Source organism: Leptidea sinapis, chromosome 17 (assembly GCF_905404315.1).
Source record: "Leptidea sinapis chromosome 17, ilLepSina1.1, whole genome shotgun sequence".
NCBI classification, from domain to species: Eukaryota; Metazoa; Arthropoda; class Insecta; order Lepidoptera; family Pieridae; genus Leptidea; species Leptidea sinapis.
Genome location: NC_066281.1, coordinates 12,396,963 through 12,420,402, shown reverse-complemented (window position 1 = coordinate 12,420,402; position 23,440 = coordinate 12,396,963). Strand labels below are relative to the sequence as shown.

General features: G+C 34.7%; 1 long non-coding RNA gene across 1 annotated transcript in view; it reads left to right on the top strand.

Moving 5' to 3' along the window:
* The window catches only part of LOC126969036 (uncharacterized), a 57,441-nt gene extending 34,564 nt beyond the window's left edge, over positions 1-22,877 (top strand). Inside the window, exon 2 of the long non-coding RNA XR_007730333.1 lies at positions 22,703-22,877. This is a non-coding gene — a long non-coding RNA (uncharacterized LOC126969036). The remainder of the gene's footprint in view (positions 1-22,702) is intronic.
* The last annotated feature ends 563 nt before the right edge of the window (positions 22,878-23,440 follow it).

Genomic DNA, 23,440 nt, shown 5'->3' with positions numbered 1-23,440 from the left:
GATAATGATAAAAATACTGATTTATAGGAATTTGCCAATAATATTTCAATACATCAAGAATTATTTAATAAAAAATACTCCCTGTTGTTATAATGAAATTGTTTCACAGCAGGACTGTCAAACGGTGCGTGACTAAATTCTCTCATAGTAAAAATGTCCATACAAAACAAATAATAAATATAAAAATAATTATAGATCCCAAATCAAAATAAAAATTATCCTATCTCTCAAGTTAGACCAAACTGCACTCCATAAAGTAATCCCCGTTAAAATCCGTTCATTAGTTTACGAGTCCATCGCGGACAAACAGCGTGTCACGTAATTTATATATATTAAGATGATGTATCCAATTTTATTCAAATTTAAAAATTTTATTCAAAAAAGATTTAAAATCTCTTATTGAAAGTCAAAAACTACCACCCATTCGAAATAGTGTGCCTCAGACGTGAGAGGAACGGGCGCGAGAACTTTATTTCTACTAGTACTGTCTTTTTTATTTACTTACAATATACGTATTATCGTACAATAAAATGTATAATTAAATAGCCAGAGGGCGGTCGCTCCATTATCATTCCTATTCTATTATCTATGAATCTATTTACCTACATCATACCGCGGGTACAAGAGTGTTGAAACCGGGAGGAACGAAGCTCACAATGTGAGGCTTTAGTTCAGGCTGTGAGGCTCGGCCGTTCACTGAGTACATTCCCGTGTAAGTTTTTACACCTATTATTTTATGTGTCGGCGAGTAAAGTTCGGTACGTGAGTTATAAACTCACTCGCGCCTCTCTCGCCCCTACTTTATAGGTATTAACGACTTGTCCGAGAGTTTTCTTATAAATAAATTTGAAGGGTAACAAGGCTCGCTTTTGTAGGATTAGTAGAGTGGATCTTGTTTCACTTTGTTGCGAAGCCTCTGCTATTTTTTGCGGGAATTTCTGTAGATGTGCCTCATTTGTTTAATTTATGGTTATGAGTTACGTATGGTCGATCAATAATAAAAATTTTATGACCAATATTTCTAAAATGCAATTTGAAAGTTAAACAGGCTTGTTGGAAATTAATAAGTTGGAATGTAAATAAATATTTCAAGAATATTTCGATTCGATTCCAAATTAATTTGCGTTTGATTATAGTTCAAATTCAAATATTTTAATTCAAATGGGATTTAAAATCACTTATTGAACGCCGCGCGGGCTCGAGTCGACCTAAGGGTCAGATTTTAGCGTTACACGAGAGCGTCAGATTTAGTACCGATACACGATATATATAGGTATAGGTATAAAACTATGTACATTTGAATACCCAGAGTATTTATTACCTTAGTGCTTTTTGCGTGATAGTATTATCTAGTTATAATATAGTCATATCATAGCGTATATTACTTGATAATATAAAATTTTCTAGATTTGAAAGAGCGACATCTCAAGTCATTTTCCTTATATTATGCTATAATAATACTTTAGATCCTGTAAATGGGGCCGAAAATGGAGAAGTAACGGAGATTACTCAAAAATTACTATTTATTGAAGGGACTGTCATATTCGTCATTATTATCATCAGCCGGAAGACGTCCACTGGTGGACAAATTCCTCCCACAAAGATTTCCACGATGACCGATATACGCTGCCCTCATTCAACGTATTCCGGCGATCTTAACCAGATCGACCGTCCATCTTGGAGCCTACACACTTCGTCTACATTTTTTTTATTATTAATAATTAAATATAAAATTGTCATTTAATAATTAATTACAATTTATTCAGTGCTTAATTGAATATGGTAATATTGAAACACCGCCGCTATATGTACGTGATTCGGTCTATTTAATTTTGCTGGCCAGTAAAAGCCTCAAATCAAGGATCTCGTGACATGAGGCCATAACGCGCCGGCAGACTATAAAAGCGGACATATGAAGTTAAGAGCTCTTCTGTAAAATATCGGAGTTGTAAAGTAAATGCAATGGAACTGCGACGTGCCTACTGTCAGTTACTACGACCGCCACCACACAGCTACCTTTAATGATATGTGTTTATATTTATAACACCTCCTGACGATATCGTGTGTTAAGATATTTTCTTTTTTTTTTTAATAAGAAAGGAGGACAAACGAGAAATTAGTTACCTTATTAAACGTAGAACAAACACATTGGTACGTAGCGGGTGAGGATCGAACCGGGGCTACGTGGTGAGAATCAACTGTTCAACTTATTGGGCCACCGGCGCATAGGAGCAGAGCCCTTTGAAGAGTAATTTGGAAAATCAAGATTGCGTCACCGACATGGCCATGTGTCTCCAAGTATATAATACATTACGTATCATTTGAAAGGAGTACTTTAATAGATATTTTACCATAAAGTATTAAATTGAAAAAAAATCGATGTGCGCACGCACCATCACTAGAAAAATGAGTAAACTTAATCGACACGCAGTACCGTACAATATATATGTATATAACTGTGTATATATAACTCTGGTGATTTGGCTTGGTTGCTTCCTCGATCGACTCAAACTTACTTAACCTGAGACTGAAATGTCAGTCTTATTAATACCCACAAAATTAAAACTAAAAGTCAAATTTTAATTTTTGATACTACAATTACCAACCCAATTTAAACAAGCTCTAAATTCATGTGATTTAACATTTTTCTGTATAACGTCAAAATTTAATCACTTATGAATCGATTTAAAGTTTATTGTAATCAAAACAAAAGTACTTGAGAGTTTTCGTATGGATAATAAGCGTAGAAATGTAACAAAATTTTTATTTAAATATATTTTTTTTGATTAATGATTGGTCCCCGCTGCGCTCCAGCTAATACTACGGTATGCTAAGTGCGGCAACTAATACTACGCCCAAGTATAATAATAATAATAGCCCGTGAATGCTGGAGTGCCCCAAGGCTGTGTGCTATCTCCCACGCTGTTTATTCTGCATATCAATGATATGTTGGACACCTCCAACATACATTGCTATGTGGACGACAGCACTGGTGATGCCGTATACACGGGCCATGCAGGTCTCTCTCGGGAAATCGTCGACCAGTGCCGGGAGAAACTTGTGTCTTCTATCAAGTCCTCTCTCGAGAAGGTCGCGGAATGGGGTAAATTGAACCTTGTCCAATTTAACCCCCAGAAGACTCAAGTTTGCGCGTTTACCACTAAAAAAACCCCATTTGTCGTATCACCGCTCTTCGAGAACACTTCTCTTAAAGCCGTGCTAGTATCGGATTACTGGGTCTCGAAATCTCGAGCGATTGCCGATTCCGTGGCCATCTGGAGAGCAAAGCCAAATTGGCTTCGAAGAAGCTGGGCGTCATCAATAGAGGGATATCACTCACGGGGAGTGTTCCGAAGAGCTGTTTAACCTGATTCCTGCCGCCGAATTCCACCTTCGCACGACACGCCACAAGTTAGGATTTCATCCCCACCATCTGGATGTGTGGCGGTCCTCTACAGTGCGGTTTTCAAGGAGCTTTCTCCCTCGTACTACAAAGCTATGGAATGAGCTTCCTTGTGCGGTGTTTCCGGGACAATACGACATGGGTACCTTCAAAAAAAGCGCGTACACCTTCCTTAAAGGCCGGCAACGCTCTTGTGATTCCTCTGGTGTTGCAAGAGAATGTGGGCGGCGGTGATCTCTTAACACCAGGTGACCCGTACGCTCGTTTGTCCTCCTATTCAATAAAAAAAAAAAAAAAAAACTAAACGTTGCTAATAATCGAAACTACTACTAACTATAAGTACGTATTTTGTATTTTATAACTTTCAATGTAAAATAACACGAAGCGGAAATTTGAAAGATGCCAATGAGTGTCAACATGCAACGCACTCAAGCATAGTTGCCGTAATACAAAAGCGGTTCTTAGGTAGTGCGGTATCTAGTTCTAGCGCCGCGGAGACCAATCCTTAGTCTAATATTTTTTTTTAAGAAACGTATATCATCCGATTGTAAATAGTAATCACCGCCACCAATTCTTGTAAACTCACATGAGGATTTTCATCACCTCTTTCTCACTATTGTTTGTTTTAATATAATATTGACACACCTTTACACAAATTATCTTGCCCAAAATACATATAAACACCCATGACTTAGAAATAAACATCACTCGTATTAATGTTTGTACCCTTCCGGAATTCAAACCTAGGTCCTCTAGCTCAGGTAGGTTCACTAACCACTGGGCTAAATAGGTCTTTTTTTATTTATGAAAATAAGGGACGAGACGAGAAGGACGTTCAATTAATGGTAATTGATACGCCCTGCCCATTACAATGCAGTGGCACTCAGGATTCTTGAAAAACCCAAAATTTCTGAATGGCACTACAAATCCGCTCGTCACCTTGAGACATAAGATGTTAAGCCTCATTTGCCCATAATTTCACTAGCTACGGCGCCCTTCACACCGAAATACATTAAAACCCATTATTTAGCCGGCATCCTGTGCAAAGGAGCCTCCCACTGGTAAATAATAAATATTAGCAATGTTATTTAGATTCAGCTTAAGCTGGACAACTTCAGTAGGCTGGTTATTACTACAAAAGACAATTTACGATGCACTTTGGAGGTTTCAAATATCTCTAATGGAGTAACAGTCATTTCACGTCTTCCCTACACAAACCGTATTATAATGTGTCCGCCGAAAATAGCCGACCATAAATACAAAAACAATGTGAAACCACTTAAAGCGAATAAAATATACATGTCTACTTCAACTCACTAAAATGAATTTATTAATAACGTAGACAATGAATGTCTGAGACACTTTTTATATTTTTAATTGTGCGTTGAACGACTGCGGGGACACATTACATGAACGAAAATAAACTTGAGATCATATTCTGTATACACGTATACTTTGGAGACTGTCTCGACAACATTACCTGATTAAAATATACGCTATTCGATAAAAATGTAATGAACGTAACCATGTTGTTTTTTTATGAAAGAGGAGGGCAAACAACGTACCGTTAAAAAAATTAAAAGGCATAAAAGGCAATTATTTTCTCAAAATAGATTCCTTTAGAATTTGAATTCATTTCTAGTATAAAAGACACTACTATAGCTTCGTAAACAAATTCTTTGAGAGACTCTCCTAGCATCCTATTTTTTTGCGCTCTTTTTAGTATAATATACAATATTGTACTGTCATTGCTATTGTTATAAAATAATCATAATATAGTCCCAAGCTGTCCGATCGCTTAGATATTCAGCTGTGGAGGAGTATTAACGACAGAGCCATTTTTTAATAAAACATTTAAATTTATTTATAGATAATTCGTGAACAGTCGCTGAGACTTTATTATAAAAGTGTATACATTTAACCTTTAAGCTATTATGTATCTTGTGAAGCCTACTAGAATTAGTTACAAGCAATCCCTTATTTCTAGTGTTATAATAATGAAAATCACTATTAAGAGCAAAAAGGTGACGATTTTTGTGAACGTATATAAAATTTTCAAAAATGTACAGTGAACAGGCATTATATTTATTTCTTTAAATTTTACTTTGAGAGACTGTCTATAACCAAGCTTATATATAGCACAAACAGCTCTCTTTTGCAGAGCAACACTATATCAATTGGGCTTCTTTTTCACGTGGTTCTTTTAGGCTTGGATTCTTCTGGAAGTAAAGACGTGCATAGGTGGATTGAACTGTAAAAGTAGGAGTACCACTTGAACTTGTAAGACAAAGCGAACCATGAAGTGTAAGGGGTCAAATGATAGGACAGTGGGCAGGTGATGTTAAGTGAACACCGCAGCCTACCTTCTCTTGCAACACCAGAGGAATCACAGGAGCGTTACTGACCTTTAAGCCGACATGGGTACCTTAAAAAAAGCGCGTACACCTTCCTTAAAGGCCGGCAACGCTCCTGTGATTCCTCTGGTGTTGCAAGAGAGTGTGGGCGGCGGTGATCACTTAACAACAGGTGACCCGTACGCTCGTTTGTCCTCCTATTCCATAAAAAAAAAACAGCATACGCGCTTTGTATGAAAGTACCCACGCTGGAAATACCGCTCAAGGAAGCTCATTCTACAGCTATGTAGTACGTGGAAGAAAGTTCCTTGAAAACCGCACTGTGGATGCACACTGCACATCTAGATAGTGGGGATGATATTCTAATTTGTGGCATATCATTAAACTCCCCGTGATAAATACGGTAGAAGACACACAATGAAGCGACGTCTCTACGCAACGCCAGGTGATCCAGCCGTTCACGGATAAGTTTATTTGGATGTTTGTTACTCAATTACGAAAAGATATGAATTAAAGTCACAGGGATTGCTTGCCCTTATTCAAATTAAAATTCAAATATTTTTATTCGAAATAGAATGTGACATCACTTATTGAAAATTAAAAACTACTACCCATTCCAAAACGAATGCCTCAGACCTGAGAAGAACGGGCGCAACAAACGCAGCGGGCTTTTATTTTTTCACAAAAAAATATATTTACAAAGTAACACTGTACTATTAATTACACAACTTAGTACTTAATAGCCTGAGAGCGGTCGCTCCATTCCCAATCTGTGGTATCATTAAGAAAGTCATTTATGTTATAGTAACCTTTATATATATAATATAGAATAACGTAATACTTTTGTTTTGAACATTTTCTGGTATCTTGTTGTAAAAGCATATACATCGCCCCACAAAAGACTTACTAACTCGACTTAGCCCAGTAGTTAGAGTAGAGTAGCATAATAAGTTTATTCCTGTTCCTGGTGTTAATTATGGTTATGACAGTTTAGAAACTTTGCTAGAGCAAATTCACTTATGTGCCTATGAACATACATTACATTATCAAGAATATATTGAGAAGCAACAGTCAAGATGTTAATTTCTTTGAATTTTGCTCTCAATGAATTTTAAAGACCTATGTTATAAATAGCCCTCTTCTGCAGCACAAACGCTTATACGTGTTAGAGTATTTTTATGCCAGTTCCAACGAAGAACTTTGTCTAATTGGATCTCTCACTTCAATTATTAACAACGTTGTTATCCGGGTAGTTAATTATCTTACCTACAACTACAAGATTTTTGTTACAAAATTCAGTTTCTTTTTGACGTGGTTCTTTTTGGATAGGGCTCTTTAAGTAGTAAAAAATGCATCGGCAAATTGAACTGCTAAGATAAAGCGAACTATGAAGTAAGAAGAGTCAGTAATTACAAATATTTTTAATGCTTATTAAGTTCCTACTGCCTATCTGCTAGTAAGAATTGTAGAATAATATTAACCTAGAACAATACCGATCCGAAGTTAAATTATTGGATAACTGCGAATCCGTCTATTGCACTGTTTCTATGTTGATTTAATACCAAAAAATATTTTAAAATGGGCGATTTAGCTTAAAGAAGTTTTTTTAAGCACTAATCATTTAATATTAAACTTAATATCAATTTATTTAAGTGCTTAAGGACCTTGGTTTTCTAATAACACAAATTTTGTAACAACAAATTAATAAAATATTGTTATATTCGATAAATTTCCAGATTCTATGTTAGCCAATAATAATTCCCTATTGGATTTTTTTTATATCTTGTGAATGATTTGATTTAGAAGTTTTAAGTTTTTTTACAGTTTCATGATTTGAAATTTGGAACTTGTTTTTCGTTTCACTTGACTGTGAAAAAGTAAGTATTGACAGCAGATAGTAGGCGAGTGAAACTCTCTTAGAAAAAATCGATTCACTCGATTGTATAAAACGTGCAGTCATTGACAGATTGACAGATGATGGCTTTAATCTTGTAAAAAACGGAGATAGCCGAAATCTACTACGTTTTAAGCAACTGTTTGCTTTCAAACTTAGCCGGATTATATTTCATCGCCAATCGCCATACTGTAATAAGTAATATTTCAAACTTATGTCAAATGACTGCACGTTTTATACTAAACTAAATTCAAATAAAACACTTTTACAGGATTAAAACGCGTGTAGTTGCAACGGTTTTATATTAGATTTTTGTGTAAAAGTTAAATTTTTAGTCCCTTATTTTCAAAAAAAAATAAAAAAAAACTGCAAAACTAAATTTAAATTTTTACTCAGGCGGTCTTTATTTTTACAGGCGATTTTAGTCCCCGTCTCTTATTACGTAGTATTGACATCCTCTTTGGCAGATAGATATATAGACTGACAATAATGTTGTCCCAACAGAAAAAGAAACGAGCTTGTAGACTCGTCATCTTATTAAAATCTACATAAATTCTAATTAGTAGCACAAAAGATTATCATTAATGAATTGTAATTTCATGATATGTCTCCAACTTATGGCTTCGAGTTCAGTTAGATGATATCTCGGCCGTAATTAAAAATGTTCTCGTGACATTCAGGACCCCGTCCCACCTCCACACACTTCTGCCTCCTGCAATATTGTTGGCGATTGAATCGCAATTAAATGTATCGAATCAAATTATACTTTATTAAAGGGTATGATAGCTCAAAATGGAGAATTATATCGTCCGCTGAATCAAACGTGCTCCCGTCCAAATGCCAACCATTTTATTTATTCGCCTTAATTATGTATCTTGTCTTAATTTACGATTGGATCATACGATAATCTGAAACTTAATTTATTATAGTTGCTTAGGTATTCCAGTCATTTCCATAACGAGATTTAGCATTACACGGAATTATTCGAGATCATTGCTCTGCAGATTCGAATGTTTTTATTGAATTCTGTAATTAATAAATTATTGTCAGGTATAAAAGCGAAACTCTCTGATTAAAAAGGGATTGTATGCAGAGTGCTGGGATTGGTAGATTGATAGATGACGGCTTTAATCTTGTGAAAAACGGAGAAAGCTGAAATTCACTACGTTTTAAGCAACTGTTTGCTTTTAAACTCAGCTGGAATATACTTGTCGCCATATTGTAATTATTGTTTCAAACTTATGTCAAATCTCACTACACGTTTCATACTAAACTAAATTTCAATGTTTATTTACGCATTCCCGCCTTGTATTACACACTATTTACATCATCTTTGCTGAAAATGTTTGCAATACATTTAAAATGACATATTTAATATGTCTTGCTGTCAAAATAAATATGTCAATGTCAAACATAACTTTACATGTATTAAATTTACAGTTACAAGCAATAATTATCTTAGAATTATTACTAAGATTTTTAGTGCCATTGTTTCATATAAAACATTCAAAATTTGCTTAATGCGTTCGTAATATTATATAATATATATGAGAATGTATTAATTCTAAATGTAAAATGTATAATTTTTAATAGTAATTTCATAGCGTGACATCTATCAAAAAGAATTTTGTCTATGGCTTCTGAGCTGCGACTTAGGTATCCTTCGCTTAATTTCGTTGTCGTCATTAAGTTGATTCCAGCCTAGCGTAACTCTCTAAGAAAAATGTGATTCACTCGATTATATGAAACGTGCAGTCATTGATAGATTGACAGGTCACGGCTATAATCTTGTAAAAAACGGAGATAGCCGAAATCCACTACGTTCTAAGCAACTGTTCGCTTTCAAACTTAGCTGGATTATACTTCGTGGCCAATTACCATAATATAATTACTGCTATTTCAAACTTATGTCAAATGACAGCACGTTTCATACTAAATAAATTTCAATTTTTGCTTAGGCAGTCCCGCCTCTTATAACGTAGTATTTACATTCTCTTTGGTCGATTCTATAGCAATGGTACGTCGCGATACAAGAAACTCAGTCCGCGATAGCTTTAATGAAAGTAATGGAGGCTTATTAATGACGCGGACTCCTCTACACACTGCTCGTCTTATAGCAATAGATGGGGAATCAATGCAAAACGTGCCATGAGAACAAAGAGAGCCACATTTGCTAATTACCATCGGTTTTGCTCATGTCGTGCCAGAGACGCCGGGTCGTGAGTTCTCGAGATATGACGATAACACATTCATAAATAATTAGAGCGAAATTTTCTCATTTGTAAGACGGCAGTCATGATATTTGGTAGCTTCAGTTCTGTTCTCGGAACACACAGATCTAGATAAATGTTGTAAAGACACGCTTTAAGTCTTTTATTTCGTGTTAAACATCAGATCCTTCTTACTTAGTTATAATAATATCAACGCTTAGAAATAAATTAATAAAGTGTGTGTATACTTATGTATGCACCCAAGAAGTTATACTTCTTTGGCCTAACGAAGCAAAAATCATTGAAATGATTTATTCCTCGTGCTATAGAATAGTGTTTTTAGAAAGAACAATTTTGTAAAAATCTTGCAAAGATGGCTTTGACTATTCATTATTGAATAATGAATACGGCTGCATCTGCTTGAACCCTTTGCCTGTCCTAATAATGGACGAAGAAACCAAAAAAAAAAAATAACGAATGACGCAAACGTCAAAAAATTTTAGGAACCAACTTCAACGTGTTACTTTTGTGTTATAGTGATGCGCGCGCATCGTAAAATTTCACTCTCATCATTATTTCATAACGCGCCTAAAGGAGTATTACTTCAAAAAACTTTTCGCATATGTAGTACCCAATACAGTAATTCGTAAACTAAATATGATAAGAATGCAGTAAAAATGTGCTTATAAATGTTTATTAGAACAAATAATAATTACAAATAACCATTCGATTGCGAGTTGCGTACCATAATAACTACTTCATTCATGTATTGAGTTGTTCAAAACTTATCAAAGTCATAGAACACAGAAGGGATCTTGAGCGGTGAGCAGTGTATAAACGCGCACTATAATCATTTTTACGGACGAACTGATTCTGCTATGGTTGTGATCTACGCATGTAAAGAAAATAATCTATTGAGGAAAAACAGTGTGTGCTTAAAAGTCCCAACTACAGAAGTAAGTATTAATTAAGACGAAATTAATATTACGACATAAAGTATTTTTTGTTGTTTATTAAGAGAAAAATCTTTTTCAATAAAAATATGAAAGAGAGGACAAACGAGTGTACAGGCTTGGCTGTAAGTGATCACGTCATATTCTCTTGCAGGGCAACAGGAATCACAGGAGCGTTGCCGGCACTTTAGAAAAGTGTACACGTTTTTTTTGAAGTTAGCCATTTCGTATCGTCCTGGAAACACCAAAAAATGTAATTATAATTACTTATGTGTAAATTGATACTGTAGGATGTCATGTGTAAGTATGACTCGAGCTGACTACCCAAACAAACGTTACATCGGCGAGCTTAACGGCTCGGTATAATTTATTACATCCAAATAAAATGCTCAACGCACCTTAAGAAGTTTAGTATGACTGTAGACTGGCACTCATCCGACCTGTATCAAAATCTCTTGGAATGCAAGCTATGGGCAGTTTTTTGGTAAAGGTTACTATAACATAAATGACTTTCTTAATGATACCACAGATTGGGAATAGAGCGACCGCCCTAGGCTATTAAATAATAAGTTTAATTGTACAATGTTTCTTTGTAAATGTTACTTTAATTGTAAAACATATTTTTGATGAAAAAAAAAGCCCGCTGAGTTTCTTGCGCCCATTCTTCTCAGGCCTGAGGCATTCATTTTGGAATCGGTGGTAGTTTTTTTGACTTTCAATAAGTGATTTCACATCCTATTTTCAATAAAAAATTTGAATGAATTTAAATTAAGAGTACTTGACCTCTTCTAAACGGCACGCAAAAAACTCTAGCAAAAGCAGTGCCTAAACTTTTCTTAGTAAACAGTGCATAAATCTATAGATTCCAGGCATTCTTGGTATTCTAATAGAACTATTCATTCCAAAATTGCCGAGACTTTAATAAACAATAAAATTACTTATTATTTTTAAAATATGTCGATTATGAATTTAATTCATTTATTCAAATATTCATTGATTATGAAATGTGGTATTATCACTATCATCATTGCGTAGGCATGCGACAATTTCTGAGTTTCCATTTTAAAAATAAGAATAAAATCACATGCCAATTTAATTTCAAACAACTAAAGTCGTAAATGTATAAAAACAAAAAAGTCGTACTAATTTAACAGTGTATAACTTTGTAAAGCCTAGCTTTTTACAGCCAACTCTAATACAGTTAATTTTGTGGCAAAAACTGTTTAATGTTAACAATGAAAGCACTTTGTAATAAGAAAAGCGTTATCATCCTAAATGAATGTAGGTTAATAGCCAGAGAGAGAAAAGTAAAATTTTGATATAAATTAATACAAAAAAGTGCATGAAATCTATGAATAATCTACGATAGTTACTGAAGCTCAAAATATGACCTGTATTAGTTACCTTGTTGCTTGTTTATGAACTAAGAGTATTTAACGAAATGGAGGCGGCAATAAAGCATAATAGTGAGTGTCCTAGTAACCAATAGACCAAGAGGATTTCGAACTGACTTGCATATATACATTGCAGTATGTTACGTATTTAAAGGTGTGACACAACAGAAGTATTATACAACGTGAAACATTTCGAACCCTTTCAAAAATAAAAACCTGTTCACCTACACAGCATCTAAATTTCATGGCAAATACCTTCTATAGATTGAGATTCAATTTCGATTCAATTCAATTTATTTATGAAGAGATTATTAAAATTCAAAATAAGAATAATAATACAAGTTTTACTTAAAAGCAATTTAACACTGTGCCTGAACCTAGGTAAACCTGTATTTCAGGCGTAAAGAGCTTATATTAAAACTAAATAATCACAAAAAAGAGAAACTTCATAAAGTAAAAAGATCAACAATGTCTTCAAAGTAATGACTATTAACTAATACAAATAAAATATTAGGTTTATTTTAACACTATTAGCAATTTTTCTGTATCTTCATAGGACATATTTTGAAGTGCTTCATGAAGAGCCTTCTTACAATTAATATAATTTAGGGGATAGATGTTTGCTATTGCGTTTAGTTTATTGTAAAGATACGACTAACATAATAATTTCTTTTTTTTAAATAGCTAACAAAGATAATGATTGGTGAAGTTTTTTATGGAATATAAAGACAAACGAGCATACGGGTCAATTAATGGGAAATGAGCAATATACTCTAAGGCATCAAAAAAAATCTCAAGAAGTTTGCCAGTCGTATTAGCAGTGCAAACGCCTTTCTTAAGGGTTAGTATACCGCATCGGCATATCATGGCCAACAAGCATCCAGATGGAATATATTAGAATTTCATGGCAGGGATCCTGATCCTATTCTATTCGAGAATTCTATTCGAATTGTATGACCTGTCATACAATTCTTTGATATCTTTATCTTTGATAATCACAGATTATTGCGTTCAGACTTACAATGAAGCGAAGTATGTCAAGTAATCGAGCTGTGCACAGATTTCCAGCTCCCCGGCGATACGAGTTGTTCTGCAGACTGTATTACTCTGTTGGTCTGTAACAGTCAATAAAGTAGTCCTCTGCAATTTGGGCTGGCTTGCAGTATTGTCTAGTTCCTTTGATGACACCGAGTTTCTTCAAAACCGATTTTGCATAGGACTAGCCATACCTCAACCCCCTGATACAGTACTCCGATACTTGGCGAGGCATAAAGAGGAGAATTATCGAAGAGCAGTAATACAAAAATAGGATTTTTGTAGTGGTTAAACTTACGACACTTCTTAAAGCCCATATAAAATTATTCGCCGATATTATTCCAAAACATATTGCTACTCGGAATTGGATTCCGGGACTGACTGGGTCTGAGTAATAATCGAGAACGACCTAAATGCTGCGCATATCCCAGGAAGCTAGTGTTTCACTTGCAAAAATACTGGGGAAACCCATACGTTGTAAGTTGACATCGTTAAATCACTGGATTTTTCTAATGTATAATCTATGGATTAGTAATCTATGGCATATAATTTAATTGCAACAATCTGCAAAAGAGAGCTGTTCGTGCTATATATCAGCTTGGTTATAGACAGTCTCTCAAAGAAAAATTTAAAGAAATAAATATTATGACTTTTCATTGTCAGTACATTTATGAAAATTTAATATACGTTCACAAAAATCGTCACCTTTTTGCTCTTAATAGTGATTTTCATTATTATAACACTAGAATAAGGGATTGCTTGTAACTAATTCTAGTAGGCTTCATAAGATACATAATAGCTTTAAGGGTAAATGTATACACTTCTATAATAAAGTCCCAGCCACTGTTCAGGCATTACCTATCTATAAATAAATTTAAATGTTTTATTAAAAAATGGCTCAGTCGTAAATCTGCCTGGACAGCCTGGGACTAGATTATGATTGATCTATAGCGATAGAAATGACTGTACAATATTGTATATTTTTATTGAAAAGAGCGCAAAAAAAGAATGCTGGGAGAGTTTCTTGCACCGCTTCTTCTCTCTCAGAGCGCTATTTGTTTCCGAAGCGGTAGTAGTATCTTGTATATTAGAAATGACATCAAAAAGAATTCTAAAGGAATCAATTTTGAGCAAATAAATGCCTTTATGCCTTTAATGTTCCCATTTCAATGCGCATGGCGTCTCCTTTCAGTAAATACTTTAGGTTTATGCATGACTAAATAATAATAAGTTGAGCGAGAGCCACAGTTCTATAGTACTGTGTTCAGTCACGGTCCAGTCATCACTATGGCATCAAATTTCAACTTCCGTCCTAAAAACAATCGATATCGCTACTAACTTTTCAATAAAAAATATGACAAGCTGTTTTTGTTGTGAACACTGTCGAATATAACTTAGGTATTATAGTCTTGTTCAGATCGCTCACAAACTAATAACTTATAATAACAACATTAAGCTAATTTAACAAAGCTTAATTTAACAAACACTGAACAAATAAGTTAACTCTCTAAATATTTAAAAAAAACACCAACATCATATATACATTATACAAAAAAGGCGCAGCTTTGGTAGCCTTCTGGAATTTGTAACTATCACCTTTTTTGAAGTCGATTTCAAATGGCAATATCTTAAAAATATTAGCAGTACTTATACATTGAACATTACCTTATTGAGCGTCTTTTACCGCTTTCGTAACGAGGGGAAGTTGGAAAAGCCCATCATCTGGATGCACAGCATCTATACAACCAAACGTTCTTCTATGTTGTTCGGAGGATCAAGTAGCCGGGTTAAGAATTAAATCCACAAGTTTATTTAAATATTTAAAAAAGATTCCTCTCAATTTCTCTAAAAAACAATCTCAATTTTCCAAGATAAATATACCTGGCAAACCTTCACTATCTGTCCATATCTAGGCCAATCAGGCTACTTACTAACTATCACATTTACAAGGAACTTCTTACCTAGCACAGCCACTTTGTGGAATCAATTACCGGCTGCTGTTTTCCCGAACCGATGCGACTTAGGAACCTTCAAGAGAAAAGCATACTCCCACCTTAAAGACCGGCAACGCATCTCTTGACACCTGTTGTTCTGGATGTCCATGGGCGGTTGCCTCACCTCTCACCATGCTGTGAGCCTATTGCCCATTTGCCCCCTCTTACATTTAAAACAACATTAATTGGAATATTATGTTTCCCCTTTTTCTTTATTTTCGTGTAAATATAAACATGTTATATAATTTTAAAAGAATTATCGGCAAATGTATCAATATGTCGATGTATATTTAATGCACAAATATAGTTTTAATAGTATAATTCTTGCTGTGTGCTCTACTATCAATAGAGAAGCCTACAAAAAAGAGAGAGAGTGCCTAAAATGAGTATCTACATTTTAGAATTTTTGTCTGTTTGTCCCTTTGCCGATTTATTGGTAAAATAATTTAAGAGTATAAATTCAAATCCATCATAAATATTAACAAGAGGCCGGCACTACATATAGGCTATATATTATATATATCACTAGATGCAGACGTAGTACTTTTTAGCGTCTACGTGGCGAGTTATCTGCCTGTCAGCAGACCACTTGAAATGAAATGGAACAAAAACAGATTTTTTGGAGATTTAGAAGACTGGGATAGCTATTTCGATTTCTCTCGTTTTGAAAAAAAAAACATGGTGACCGGTGATCACAAACTCATTTGTTTTACTAGGTATACCATAAATAAAACACAATCATCATAAGATAGATAGAGGTATAAGAATTAAAGACTTTTCACTTGGTTACTTTGTTTTGTAGTCATCGTTATTCAAGTCATTTCCTGTAGAAAGAAACTCGCAAGAAAAGGTGTATATCTCAATTAATTAGCTCAATTTTCTATTAAATTGTGGATCATGGAAAAGATAAATGGTTTTTGATAATTGGACAAAATCATCCGAAGGACTTGAGGTTTGTGCTCAGTCACTGTTCGTAGATTGGAATTCCTCAAGCGTGTCAAATCGTTATGGGCATTATAATCAGTTCCAGATATTGAATAGATTGATGACTTCTCAAAAATGAAGAAAATATATAAGTGCCTTATTATGTACAGTAACTCTCCCGCTTACACTATAAGATATAGATTTTACCGCACTTATCATGGCTAGTGTTCCGAAGAGCTGTTTCACCTGATTCCTACCGCCGAATTCCACCTTCGCACGACACGCCACAAGTTAGGATATGATCCCCACCAACTGGATGTGTGGCGGTCCTCCACAGTGCGGTTTTCAAGGAGCTTTCTTCCATCTACTACAAAGCTGTGGAATGAGCTTCCTTGTGCGGTGTTTCCGGGACGATACGACATGGGTACCTTCAAAAAAAGCGCGTACACCTTCCTTAAAGGCCGGCAACGCGCCTGTGATTCCTCTCGTGATGCAAGAGAATGTGGGCGGTGGTGATCACTTAACACCAGGTGACCCGTACGCTCGTTTGTCCTCCTATTCCATAAAAAAAATTATGTAGGTATACGAAATTTTATGAACGATGCGGGACACGAACCCGCGACCTCTTGCGTTCCGTGCAAGCGCTCTTTCCAACTGAGCCAACCGTTCGAGTGACGTATCGTTTAAAAATCTTGTATGTTTTGTTCTCTCAAGTTGTGGCTTCATCTATAGGATCTACTTTACAGTCTCTTTTGTCAATTAAACTCCTTTTTTCGTAAAAGTAATGTTCAATGTCTATTGTATAAAACTCTGCCTAATAGACGCGTAGGCAGAGTTTTGCTTCAGACACTTTTTGAGTGTGGTTGTGAGTCTAGTTATTTATTGTACTTCAATGGTAGCTACTCAATCCTTGCATGTAATAATAATCATCATTTATTCAAGACTATTGGGTTCAGAATGTTTTGTGCCCTACCCTCTGCGGTAGGATACCCTGAGTTGCAGAGGCAAGGTCCTTCCGAAAGGCTATACATTATTATATGTAATTAGCAAACTCACTAAAAAGTGGTATATTTGTGTGCGCGTGTGTGTGTGTATGTGTTTGCGTGTGTGTGTGTTTTTTTTATTAAGTCTATGTTAGTATGTCAAACTGTACAATTAAAGGGACTTCCCAGGCTGGTGAGTGTCATAAGAGGCATCTATTTAATGGGGAAGCGTCACACTAGTAACTGACAGGAAAAATTGTCAGATGCAATTAGATAAGTGCTTGGAAAACCCACATGAAGTAGCGACCACGTCCCGCTGTGTTACTAATTGGATAGTGCCGCGTACCAGCGCCCATAGCTTGGTACTTAATGGATAGGATACTCCAGCATTGGTGTGTGTACTAACTAGCATATTCTTAGAATGTTATTCATCCTTAAAATGACTGAACGGATAACGTGATGGTGAGTGATCAGCGCCATCCATACTCTTCATCAATACCAGCAGAATCATAGAGTGATCCCGCCTTTTAGGTAGGTGTTGCCTCGATTGTCCTCAGCGATAGACGACTCTTTTCCCTTTACAGAAAACGACAGGAAGTTTTATCTGACTTCAGCCGAGTCAGTTGGTACCTTTCTAAGAACCGGTGCAATATTATGTCAATTAAAAAAAATTTAAATACAAACATTGCATACAACAATTTTATTGGTGTGGACGGAAACGCAGTAAGTTAAGTTTAGACTCTAATCCATACTACTACTAAACTACCAGTTTAATAATATCTTATATATAAAATTCTCGTCTGATATATAAAATTCTCGTGACAATGTCCGTTCCCGTACTCCTCCGAAACAGCTTGACCGATTCTCATGAAATTTTGTGAGCATATTGAGTAGGTCTGAGAATCGGCCAACATCTATTTTTCATCCCCCTAAATGTTAAGGGTTGTCCACACGAAATTTTTTTTTTAATTTTTTTTCAAATTTGTTTGATTATGAGTCAGCCTTAAAAAATACATACAACTTAAAATTTTCACCCATCTACGATCAACAGTTACTTTTGTATCGCGATTTTAATATCGGTAATACAACGTTTGCTGGGTCAGCTTGTAATATAATAATATAATATTGACAAACTTTTACTCAAATTATCTTTCCCCCAAACATAGTCTTTACTATGGGTACAAAAGACAATGATATATTTAATACAATATACTTACTTAAACATACATAAATACATACAAACGTCCATAACTCGGAAACAAACATATTCATCATATAAATGCTTGCACCTATCGGGATTCGAACCCGGGACCTCTAGCTCATTAGGCAGGGTCACTTACCACTGGGCTAAATGTCGCCAATATGTCGTATTGATCTTGATATTGGAGTAAACTGACAGACAATTTATAGAAGTAACTGAATATGAATTAGAAAACTTAAAAAATATTCATATTTATTGAAAAATAAAAATTAATTACAGATAGAAGCTATAGTTTTAAACTAAATTTCCATTTAAATTTCAATACTAACAAAGCTAGTACATTACAAAATGGTTCAAAGGAAATGAAAGTATCGATAGATATAAGTCAAACAATTGACAATTCATGTAAAATATTACCAGCTAGCCGTAACTTCCTTAATTGAATGAAATCAAGTTTTTCTTTATGATAAAAACAAATAGTTTCAAGCGAATAAATTAAAATTTCCGCCTGTCGATGGCTCGAACAAATCAAGCATAAATATTATTACTAGGGGAATAAAATAAATCCATGAAGACGGCGTAGTTATTGACAATAAATCATATTATATTACGACATTGAGACATTATTATAGTTCTTGTTTTATAGCAATGGTATTATTTATGTATGTAAGTACATTGCATTAAATATATCGTTGTCTTGAACCCATAGTACAGGCTATGACTAGTTTGGGGCAAGATAATTTGTGTAAAAGTGTGTCAATATTATATTTTAAACTAGCTGATATGACAGACGTTCTGTAATATCTTTATATATATAATTCTTGTGTGCGTGTGTATGTCACTGAACTCCTCCTAGGCGGCTGGACCGATTTTGATGAGATTTTTGTGTGTTCCAGTGAATTTGAGATTGATGTGTGTCTTCGGGTGTATTCAAGAATGGTTTAGATTCCCAATTAAAATACCTCCTAAACGACTGGACCGATTTTGATGACTTTTTGTTTGTTTCAGTGAATTTGAGATTGGTTTAGATTCTCAATTACGTCCATATAATATAATTCTCCTGCTCATGTGTATGTTAGTGAACTCCTCCTAACGGCTGGACAGATTTTTCAAATTTAAGACGTGTGTACAGGACAACGTCTGTTGGGTCCACTAGTTATAGTATAATAATAAATAATATACTGTTTCTTATGAATTTGTCAATAAATATTTCATAACATCAAGAATGATTTCGTAAAATATACTCTTTTTTGTTATAATGAAATTGTTTCACAGCAGAACTGTCGAACCGTGCGTTAATCAATTCTCTCACAGAAAATATGTCCATATAAAACAAATATTGGAAATAAAAATAATTATGGGCCCCAAATCGAAATAAAAACTATCCTATCTCTCAAGTTGAACTAAACTGCACTCCATGAAGTAATGCGCCCATTAAAATACGTGCATTAGTAACTTATATATATTGCAATTAAGATTATATTATTTTAACATTATTGTTTAGTTAAGGAAAACGTACAATATTTTCGAAGTGAATACTTCTTTTGGCGTTCTGGGGGCCTACCATGAACTCTTATTGACAACCTAAAATGAACTGCTTTGCTATTTCGTACCACGACATGATTAGAGCTATCTAATTTAGGTTGACGTCAAATCAACTGATTAAATCGCAATGATGTCAATTGAATGTCAAAAATGATATCAACTGAATCGCAAACTGATTTAGTTCGTTCATTCATTCGTACCATGAGGTAATATTTCAACCGAAACGGGATAACTATTGTGTCAAAGTGTGCGATTCGAAAAAGTTCCTACTTCCTTAAAGGAAAGTGAATCGTGTTGTTAATAACTTTTAAAAATAGTGAAAACATACAGAAAAGGAAAATTTTATTGGTGAAAGATGAGGTGAGAATACATTATCGGACTTTTTTTTAAACAAAATACTGAAAATAAATACCAAAAATGAAAATACTAAAGACGAGGCAGTAAGGGCCCGGACTATAGCCTGTGCGCACGAACGAATTAAAAAAAATTACTCTGTGGTCCTGTCAATTCAAACACCAATGGAGGTGCGTTCATAACTCGTTATTTTTACGAAAACACCTAAACAAACATTTAATTTGTAATTCAAAGAACTATATTTATTTATATTACTATTATTTAAGAAGAAAAAAAGACTTAATGGTTTATAATTGACGCTATAAAGCGCAATTTTAAAATGTTATTTTAGTATTTTGTACGCAAAAAAACCGCTAAAATCATATCATTTTAGGTTTCGAAACGCAACGCATATGGTTCGAGTAAGAGAGACAAACTTATCTCTTTCTCACCACAGAAAAAAATTATTTCGTTCATTCTTCTTAAGGGATCCAAACGCAATTCAGTAAAAGGCACTTCATGGTACGAATTTTTAGCGATTCAGTTTAGGTACCTAAATCTAACTGCATCGGAATCGCTTCGCTTATTAAAAGTTGATGGTACGCCCTCTGAGCACTAGTTTTGTTCGTGGGAATTGAATGATACTGAGCTATTACGCTTGGCTATGAAACGTTAGAAGTGTGATTAGTCAGAGCATAATATATCAGAGTAATTTACAACTTTATAAAAATAGTTTTAGAAGACGGCCTGCTCTAGACGGCACGAAACTCCGAGTTGCATTAGAATCTCTAGATCAAGCAGGGGCTAAATTCACTCATGTAAATTTAAATTTGTGATCAGATTGAAGGCCAACAATAAAGTTAAAGACAGTCATTTCGAATAGAACGACTTAACAGTCCGATTATGCTTAACATGTGCGCGTTAGTTAGAGGTTATTTAGTTTAATATTCAAAATATTAAGCAGCTAATTCGAAGCGTCGCCGTCGCTGATGAACCATATATCCGAATGGTTAGTGACCCTGACTACTAAACTAGAGGGGCCTGATTCGAATCCCTGTAGGTGCAATCATTTATATGATGAATAGGGATGTTTGTGTCCGAGTCATGGATGTTTATATGTATTTATGTATGTTTAAGTAAGTATATTATATTAAATATATCATTGTCTTGTACCCATAGTACAGCTTTGTACTTGTACATGGCTATGCCTAGTTTGGGGTAAGATAATTTGTGTTAAAGTGTGTCAATATTATATAATTAAGTTATTTTATTAAACTGGTAGGCGCAGTTAGGATTAGTATGTATGTTTAAGTAAGTATATTTCATTTCATTTCATTTATTTATTATTAATTATAATTAAATACATTGTTCTTCATGCCTATTATAAATTTACAGTCTCAGTCTCAAAAACGGAAACAAAGAGGCACCTTTAAATTAAATTCCTCTGGATGGCTCACTAGGAAACCCTGTGCAGAGCCAACCAGTGATTACCGTCTGCTATGTAATTTTATTTAATGTTAATAATTAATGAAATAGAACTAAGACTGACACTTATATCTTATATATAAAATTCTCGTGTCACAATGTTCGTTCCCGTACTCCTCCGAAACGGCTTGACCGATTCTCATGAAATGTTGTGAGCATATTGAGTAGGTCTGAGAATCGGCCAACATCTATTTTTCATACCCCTAAATGTTAAGGGTGGTCCACACCAATTTTTTTTTTTTAATTTTTTAAATTTATTTGATTATGAGTCAGCATTAAAAATACATTCAACTTCAAATTTTCACCCATCTACGATCAACAGTTACTTTTGTATCGCTATTTTAATATCGGCAATACAACGTTTGCTGGGTCAGCTAGTATGTTATATGTTCTCTTGTACCCATAGTACAGGCTTTGCCTAGTTTGGGGCAAGATAATTCATGTGAACGTGCGTTAATATTATTATATTATTTAAGAATTGTCAATCAATATCTGTTACTGTAATAATAGATTCGCTTACCTTTCTTATCTTATTTATCCGCTACAGATGCTCTTCTCTCTCGAACGCTTCGTTTGTCTATACGCTAGTATATAATAAGCTTATGTGACCACCATCAAGTGATTTATTTTCTAAAAAATAAAGGGGAATTCACAGATAGAACGGAAGACCATCGCTGGTTTTGTGACTTATAGAAAATAATATTTCACAAACAACTTTTTTATGACATTAAGGGACGAGACGAGCAGGACGTTCAGCGGATAGTAACTGATGCGCCCTGCCCATTACAATGCTGTACCGCTCAGGATTCTTGCCAAACACAAAAATTCTGAGCGACACTACGATTGCGCTCGTCGCGGTGAGACATAAGATGATTTACTAGCTGGTACCAGTAATACCAGTAATTTTACTAGGTACTTTTAATATTTATGTTTTATATTTACATATAGGCACTATACGTTACATGCAAACATTATTCTTTCTTATTTCTTTCAGATATAAGATTTACAAGTCCCGAAGAGGCGATAAATCCATTCCAAGAGGCTATTCAAGACATTCCTCAGGAGGATTGGCAGAACTGCTAAATACAATGGTTCCAAATGAATGAAAAACTGTGTTAAGAATGAACGAATATACTTTGAGAAACAATAATAAATATATAAAAACATAATATGTCGTATTATTTATTAGACAGCAGAAATTAATTTGTTTCCAAAATTTATGAACGATTTTTTTTATGGAATAGGAGGACAAACAAGCGTACGGGTTACCTGGTGTTAAGTGATCACCGCCGCCCACATTCTCTTGCAACACCAGAGGAATCACAAGAGCGTTGCCGGCCTTTAAGGAAGGTGTACGCGCTTTTTTTGAAGGTACCCATGTCGTATCGTCCCGGATACACCGCACAAGGAAGCTCATTCCACAGCTTTGTAGTACGTGGAAGAAAGCTCCTATAAAACCGCACTGTGGAGGACCGCCACACATCCAGATGGTGGGGATGATATCCTAACTTGTGGCGTGTCGTGCGAAGGTAGGAAGGTGCCCAGTAATTTCACTAGTAACGGATTCATTTATATTAATTACTTAATTGATAATTTCTGCATTTTAATCAACAATGCCACATATTATATTTAATTTATCCCAGAAGTGAAAATTATCATTTTAAAAATAACAAATTATTATGAATGCAGAAGTCTACTACACTATAACCTAAGTACCTCTCAATAATTACAT